The following is an 8231-nucleotide window of genomic DNA, read 5'->3' as shown; positions in this document are numbered from 1 at the left end:
CCTTTACAGCCCAATCTGTTGCTCCTTCGGAGCTGGAACCTTGGTTCTGAATGTTCCATTTTCTAGAAAGCAAAAAGGAATCATAGATTGGAATTTTATAAAGCAAGAAGCTCAGCTCATACTGTTAAACTCCCAACACATTCAACAGCATTCCTCTTACCAAGTTATCTGTACGGATAGGGACCATTTCTGCACCACTTCCACTGAATGACATCACTTCTACGTATGGAGGGTCTCCATGTCATTACAAAAAAGGAGAAAAAAATTATTTGCGACATTTTTAAAACTAAAAAAAAACCAAACTGCATCTTTGACATGTCCAAGTAGAATCATTTTTGCACTTAAACGATGGTCCCGTTCCCTTAAACTACCCACCGTATTTCAGGGGAAAAAAAAAAAACAGTATTACTTTTCTTCAGCTCATGTGAGGGAAAAAGAAACAGGCCCAAGAAAGAAAGCCTTGCATTTATAGAGAGCATCATCGCATCCTCAGGCTGTCTCGGAGGGCTTCGCAAATGAGTTACTTTTAAAAGTACGGTCCTCACCGTTTATAGCGGGCGCGGTGGTGTTACCGCGGTTTTCCCGCTGCACGCGGTGGACGGTAAAACCAAAAAGTAACCAACAATTTTTTTTTTTAAAAAACAGAAATTCTAACTTAGTAACTGCCTCTCCTAATTGTTGTCAGTTGCATCCAGAATCTCATCACCAAGGAAACCGTACTTGAACGAGATCCGAACAACTGATCGAAACCTACTTCAAGACCCGACTTTGCCTGAAATCGGCAGAGCTTTTTTAAAAACAGAAAGTACAAGGCAACTACTTATTGAACTGCCTGAAATAGTCAGCGCGCTAAATAAGTTATAAGTGGCATCTTTGTAATTGACTCCTATGGCAATGGCAAATGGTTAGCGCTGTTTGCCTGATGTGGGCGTCTGCCTGTGATAAGCACGGACGGTGTAAGTGGTGGGGACTGTACTAATATTTTATGTAGGCAAACACTGCAGCCAATCTGCACAAAGCAAGGTCCCACAAACAGCAAGTGAGAGATGAAGGACCAGCTAATTTGTTTTGGACGGTGTTGGATGAGGGAAGAATGTTGGCCAGGACATCGGGGAGCTCTCCCCTTCTCTTGGAAATAGTGCCGTGCGATCCTTTAGCCCCACCTGAGGGCAGAGGGGGTCTCGGTTTAAATTCTCATCTGAGAGACGGCACCTCTGACAGTGCAGCACTCCCTCAGTACTGCACTGAAGTTTCAGCCTGGATTATGTGCTGAAGTCCTGGAGCGGGGCTTAGAACCCACAACCTTCTGACCCAGAGGTGAGAGTGCTACCAACTGAGCCAAGCTGACAATTTGTTTCTTACTGAGCATAGTATTAATTTAGTTGTTTAACACCTTTCAAATTAACTACTATGCATGCACAGAACACTCTTACAAGAGCTTACTTTGGCTTCTAATAGAACAGCTACTTATATTACACCAATAATGGTATACAAAACCCAGGGTCAACAGCCACAGAGATTTGAAACATTGCCAAGCCAATTCCAAACTTTGCTCCAGTGTAAGTTTGATATTGTAACCAGAGTTTTAGGACTCAAAGCGATACAGAGAGAGATGGTACTGTACATACAGGTGCTGAGTGCAAATAACTGAAGCCAAGTTAAACTGGGCACAATTTGCTTTGGTCTCAATTGCAAGCAGGGTGGCATCACCCCAGGAAGGGGGAAGAAAGATCCAACTGATTTAGTAGTAGCTGTAAATCTGATTGGGTTACATTGCACACAAAAGGTCAGCCTATTTTTTTTTTGAGCTACTCCTCTTAATGTTCAACATAACCAGGTCTATAGTCTGTTAGTTCTATTCCATGCTATCCTGGCCAGCCTCCCACCTTGCACCCACTGTAAACTTGAGCTCATCCAAAACTGTGCTGCTCGTATCCTAACTCACAACAAGTCCCGTTCCCCCATCTCCCCCTGTGCTCGCTGACCTACATTGACCTACATTGACCTACATTGACTCCCAGTCGGGCAACACCTCGATTTTAAAATTCTCATCCTTGTTTTCAAATCCCACCATGGCCTCACCCCTCCCTATCTCTGTAACCTCCTCCAGCCCTACAACCCTCCGAGCTCTCTGCGCTCCTCCGATTCTGGCCTCTTGCGCATCCCCGATTTTCATCGCTCCACCATTGGCGGCCGTGCCTTCAGCTGCCTGGGCCCCTGAGTTCTGGAATTCCCTCCCTAAACCTCTCCGCCTCCCCTCTCCTCCTCTAAGACCTTCCTTAAAACCTACCTCTTTGACCAAGCTTTTGGTCACCTGCCCTAATGTGGCTTGGCGTCAAATTCTGTTTGATAATCGCTCCCGTGAAGCACCCTGGGACGTTTTACTACATTAAAAGGTGCTATATAAATGCAAGTTGCTGGTTTTGTTATTGTCAACCAAAGTCATGGGGCAGATTTTCCTGTTTATGGGCTTGGGTATATTGGGTCACCTGGGTACAAGGAGGAAAATTAGGCAATTACACCCCAGACACAGAACCAGTCTGATTTCCATCCATTAATTTGGAATGAATGAAAAATTGGACAGGCTCCTTTACTGGCGAGCAATTCTCTCTGCTTGATTTTCCTCCATACATCGTGCCCAGGTGATCCAATAGGTCCAAGCATAGCAACAGGAAAAGCAAACCATCATTATGGTTCATTCGCAATGCGCACAGTGCTCTGAGAGCTTGGAAGAATTTTGGAGAATGCGGCAACGTCAATATTTACATACACATGGTGTAGATTCTCCAGGCAAATGACTCATTAACATGCAAGTAGTGAAGGGTGTGCTCCGCCCTTGGCTCCAGGGACCAGGATCCAGATTGTCTTACTCTTCCAGCTTTAAGGATGTTGATGCTGTTTAAATAAAGTTTCCTACTAGAACTGCAAAGCAAAAAACACTTTTACCAAGTTACATGAGCAACCCAGATTATCAAATGCAATTACTGAACTTCTTAAAAAAAAACCTCAGGGTGTGGGCATCACTGGCATTTATTGCCCATCCATAGTTGCCCTTGAGAAGGTGGTGGTGGTGGGCCGCCTTCTTCTTGAACCGTTGCAGTCTGTGTGGTGAAGGAGTTGTAAATGGCAGCAGCAGAACCATTACCAGCACTAGCTGACCGAAAAAATGGGAGCAGTGGTTATGATCTGAAGTTATTAAAATCAGTGTTGGGTCCAGAAGGTTGTAAAGTGCTTAAACAAAAGATGAGGTGCTGTTCCTCGAGCTTACGTTGAGCTTCATTGGAACAGTGCAAGAGGCCGAGGACGGAAAGGTCAGAGGAGGAGTGGGAAGGGGAATTAAAATGGCAAGCGACTGGCAGGTCAGGGTCACGCTTACGGACAGAGCAGAGGTGTTCAGCAAAGTGATCACCCAGTCTGCAATTGGTCTCCCTAATGTGGAGGAGACCGCATTGTGAGCGGTGGATACAGTATATTAAATTGAAAGAAGTACAAGTAAACCGCTATTTAGAAGGAGTGTTTGGGGCTCTGGATGTTGGGAAGGGAGGAGGTGAAGAGCCAGGTGTTGCATCCCCTGCGCTCGCACGGGAAGGTGCCATGGGGAGGAGAGCAGGTGTTGGAAGAGTGGACCAGGGTATCGCAGAGGGAGCGGTCCCTGTGGAATGCTGAAGGGGGAGGGGAAGATGTGTTTGGTGGTGGGATCGTGCTGGAGGTGGCAGGAACGGCAGAAGATGATACGCTCATGTGAAGCACCTTAGGACGTTTCACTACATTAAAAAGGTGTTATATAAATGCAAGTTGTTGTCGCTCTGAGTTGAAATGGTCAAATTTAAGTTCACACAATAGCCTTACATCCAGCTATATAAAAGAGGTTAGAATATTACTGGGCTAGGCAGCACCAGACAGCTCACGGTAAGTAAATTAGATGTAATACACATTGAAATCAATCTTTTGGTAAAAAAGTTTTAAAAAATTAGCACATCGGTGTGTCTTCTGAACCTGTCTATCTGTTGATTATAGAACCTAATCACTGCTACTGTGCACAGTTTAAGGGCTACTCTATTCATGGAGGTCTTTATCTGTTGCAATGTGTCCATCTACACCTGTACAATATCCTCTCTAATGAATTTACCTCTCAGATGTGATACTTGATGTTATTTCCCAGCAAAGCGAGATGGCCCCACAGGTTACTGGTCCTGCCCCTTTAGGAAAAAAAAAGTACATTCATAAGATGATTTATTTTGCAGTTTGCAGAATAATTTGTCCTATATACAAATATTAAGATAGGTTTTCTCAGTTTACATGTTTGAAACGACAGTTACTACAAAGAGTTACAGTAATCATTACCATCCCAAGATCTTGAATGCAAGGCATTTGATAAGATGCCTCAGAGGCTTGTTTTTTTAATGTGTCTGTGAAGCTCCTTGGGGTGTTCTTTATGTTAAAGGCACTATGTGAATACAAGTAATTCAGACATATGGTAAAGAGGACGTGTAGCAGCTTGGATATGAAGTTGATTAAAGGACAGGAAACAAAAGCCGGAACTTTCAACTTTCGGGGGTCGTAAAACGGGTGGTAATGGATCAGTCGGCCGTCCGTCCGTCTGTCATACAGACCCTGCCCCACCCCCTCCCCAAAATCACACGAGGTATGTAACAGATCCGCCAAAAGTTACATCCGCGCCAAAGTTGAAAGTTACGCCCAAGGGTTAGGGTGAATGGGTGATGCTCAGATTGGAGAAGGGTTGGAAGGGGTGTACTCTAGGAGTCACCGCTGGATCTACTTTAATTCTGGATATATGTTAGATATATGGACTTGGGTATGGGGAGCACAATATCAAAATTTACTGACATCACAAAAATAGGAGGTTTGGCAAACATTGAGGAGGACTGTAGAAGACAGGTTAAGAAAGAAAAACAACTTTTATTTCTACAACACCTTTCACGACTTCAGGACATCCCAAAGCTCTTTACAGCCAATGAAGTACTTTTGAAGTGTGGTCACTGTTGCAATGTAGGAAACGTAGCAGCCAATTTGTGCACAGCAAGATCCCACAAACAGCAATTAAATAAATGACCAGATCATCTGTTTTAGATGTCGGTTGAGGGATAAATGTTGGTACTGTTGTCCACCCGAGAAGGCAGATGGGGCTTTGGTTTAATGTCTCATCAGAAAGGCTGCACCAGAGCGTCAGCCTAGATTATTTGCTCAAGTCTCTGGAGTGGGGCTTGAACCCACAACCTTCTGATTCAAGAGGTAAGTGTGCTACCAACTGAGCTAAGGCTGACACCAAGGTTAGCAGAATGGGCAGACAGTGGCAGATGCAATTGAATGTTGACGGGCGTGGGGGAATACATTTATTGGAAGAAAATAAGGAATGGGATAATAAACTTAATGGAAAGACAGTGAATGATGTGGAGGACACAGAACCCTAGAGTGCAAACACAATCACTTGAAAGTGTAAGTGAAGGAAAAAAAAAGCCAATGGTATTTTGGGTTTTATAAATAGGATTATAGAAGTTATGATAAACTTGTACAAGGCAATAGTTTGGTCACAGTTGGAGAACTTTTGTGTAGTTTTGGACACCCCATTATAACAAGAACATTAAAACCATAAAAAGAGTGTGCAGCAAAGATCCAGGGACACGGGATGATACCAGGGATGAGAAACTACAGTCATGAGGAGACACTTGAGATACTGGGACTATTTCATTGAAGAGGAAATTTAATAGATTGTTTTTAAACTATGAAGGATTTTGATAAGAGTGAATAGGAAAAGACTACGTCCAGTAGGGGAGTCAGTGACAACAGGTTATCAATTTAAAATCATCAACAATGGTGATGATAGGTTAGGAGACTTTCTTTACACAGTGGGTTGTTGAATAGTGGAGTACTTTGCCATCAAGAGAGGTTGAGGCAGGGACTATTACATCTTTTAAGGGAAATTTAAATAAACATTTGAAGCAGATGAAGGTTATGGAGCTAGAGGGAAAACGAGCAGGGCAGTGGGATTAGATTTGAATCGCTCTAGCAAAAAGCCAGCATACAGACAGTGGGCTGAATGGCCTCCTGTTGCGCCATAAACGTCTAATTGATTATCCTTTCAAATTAAGACATTGACAAAACTAGGGCCCCATCAGCTCTCAAATATTGGGGGTGGGGGAGGGGGAGGTTGCATGACCACCAAATCCAATGCCCAACACTCAACCAAACCCAGGCACAGACCCACGAGGACTTGCTAACCCCGTGCAGGGGGGGGGGTGGCGGTCGCTCCGACTGTCTGCCTCTCTTCCGCGGCATTCTCCGCGCCCGGGTGGCCCTGGAGAGGGAGCGCGCGGCGTCTGCCGGTACGCTTGAGGCTTTCCGCGACCGGCGGGCACCGCAGGGGCCGGAGTGCATCCTGGACCAATATAATAAAATTATTTGACACTTATTTTGGTTTTATTGATTTGCTGCACATAAAACACACCCTAAACCACCCCCCCCTCCCTTCTTATAAAGGGGGGCCTAAAAACACAAAAATAAACTCAATGTCTTTAGGATCCTCCTTTAAAAAAAATCCTATGCAGCTACTGAAAACAAACAGCGTGATTGAAAAATGGACTCCAAAGTTGAGGTACAGCCCTTTCAAATCCGGTCAAGTCAGATCATCTTCCAACCCAGGGTTCAGCAGTTTCAGCATTGATCCATCGGGGGGAGCTGCTAGCGTTCTCTTTCAAACAAGAATAGACCTCAAAGATTGTTATTGAGTGTAGACACCGGTAATGTATCATCCAATGGAGGGGTTTTCTTAACCCAATTCAGTGGATTCTGATGGCTGACCATTCCTTACATTGGCTGATGTTGCACATCTGTGGAAGTGTGCGACTGCCAGTTTGTGTCACCAGTGGGAGATTTGGGGGTTGACGGATAAATTGGACATCAAGATATCTCAACTCAGGAGGCAACACCAAAGGACAGGGGAGAAAGGCCATCCTAGATTCAACCCTCGACCGCCGCAAAAACATAGTTCCACGTGTTTAAAACCAATTCATAATCTTACTCTGTTGGCTGATCAGAAATCTCATCTTAATTCTTGGGGAAATGTCTGCACTAATTTATGTTTAAACATCAAAAAATCCAGAAGATACATCAAGACAGACCAAAACTCTAGACCAAAGTACAATTAGTTTCATTTCGGAGCTTTCAGATAGATAGTGGATTTCTGTAATCGTTGCTCAAAAAAGTATCAGCAGTTTTTTTTATAATCACTGCTTTGAGTTAATGCGGTCACATTGTGTGATTTACTGACCAACTTGTTCAGAATTAGACAAAAGGTAAAAGTTTCTCGGGGCCATTTCACATCCAAACTTGTACTTTTACAGAAAATTCTAACGCTGTACAAGAAATAATCACGTTGAAACAGATTAGAGAAAGGAGCCGTTAGGGTGAGTTTGACCTGAATCTCTGGATGGTCCCAGGCTCTTCCTTACCTACATAAGGTTCGTGGCCTCCCTTTAACAAAACTGCAGTGAAAAGCAACAACAGGGTCATGCTGCTCAGCTATTTCCCCCCAACGGCCCTCTGTCGACGGGTAGAAACTATTTGTTGCCCCCCTGATTGTTAACCATAATTTCACATTAACACCTCGCTTTACTGCTCCTTGTAAACGAATTGAGAAGATGACCCGGGACCATGGACAGCAAGTCAGAACTCAAGAGTCCAGGTGAAGGCTATCACATGTAAATCGCCAATAATCTTACAAGGGGAACGAATGGTAACTCCGTTGTGGCTCAGATTTGTAGCGATTGAACATTTAAAGGGACATTACCTTCACTGAAAAGGCATTTGATAATCTTGGAGGGCAGTGGAATGGGAAGAATCAATGTGTTGTTTCTATCTGGAAGTTGTGGGCTCAGGTCAGGCAGTGACTCATTGCAACAAGATTAAATTTGGTGTCTGTGTACAAACAAGAGAGATTTACCAAACATTTTTTCATGAAGATAGTGCCTTTTAAGGGGATGAGGGAGGCAGTTTCATTAAACAGACGATGCACCATCGATATTCAGTATCTTTAAAGAAAGAACTCTTATTTCTCCAGCGCCTTTCACCACCTCAGGGCGTCCCAAAATGTTTCACAGCCAATGAAGTACTTTTAAAGTGTAGTCACTGTTGTAATGTTAGGGAAACGCAGCAGCCGATTTGTACATAGCAAGGTCCCACAAAGAGCTATGAACTAAATGGCCAGTTAATCT

The 8231-nt window shown here is 43.9% G+C and overlaps 1 long non-coding RNA gene across 1 annotated transcript; it reads right to left on the bottom strand.

Annotated features, from left to right (window-relative positions):
* Position 1: 1 nt before the first annotated feature.
* On the bottom strand, positions 2–7547 carry LOC137334934 (uncharacterized). Its single transcript, XR_010966269.1, has 5 exons — positions 7470–7547; positions 4130–4199; positions 2771–2922; positions 161–219; positions 2–62 (listed from the first exon to the last, which is right to left on the bottom strand). It is a non-coding gene; the product is annotated as an uncharacterized lncRNA (long non-coding RNA).
* Between the last annotated feature and the right edge of the window lie 684 nt (positions 7548–8231).

The sequence above is a fragment of the Heptranchias perlo genome, chromosome 18 (genome assembly GCF_035084215.1).
Source record: "Heptranchias perlo isolate sHepPer1 chromosome 18, sHepPer1.hap1, whole genome shotgun sequence".
NCBI lineage: Eukaryota > Metazoa > Chordata > Chondrichthyes > Hexanchiformes > Hexanchidae > Heptranchias > Heptranchias perlo.
The sequence above is the reverse complement of the archived record's forward strand: the minus strand, read 5'-3'. Positions and strand labels throughout refer to the sequence as shown.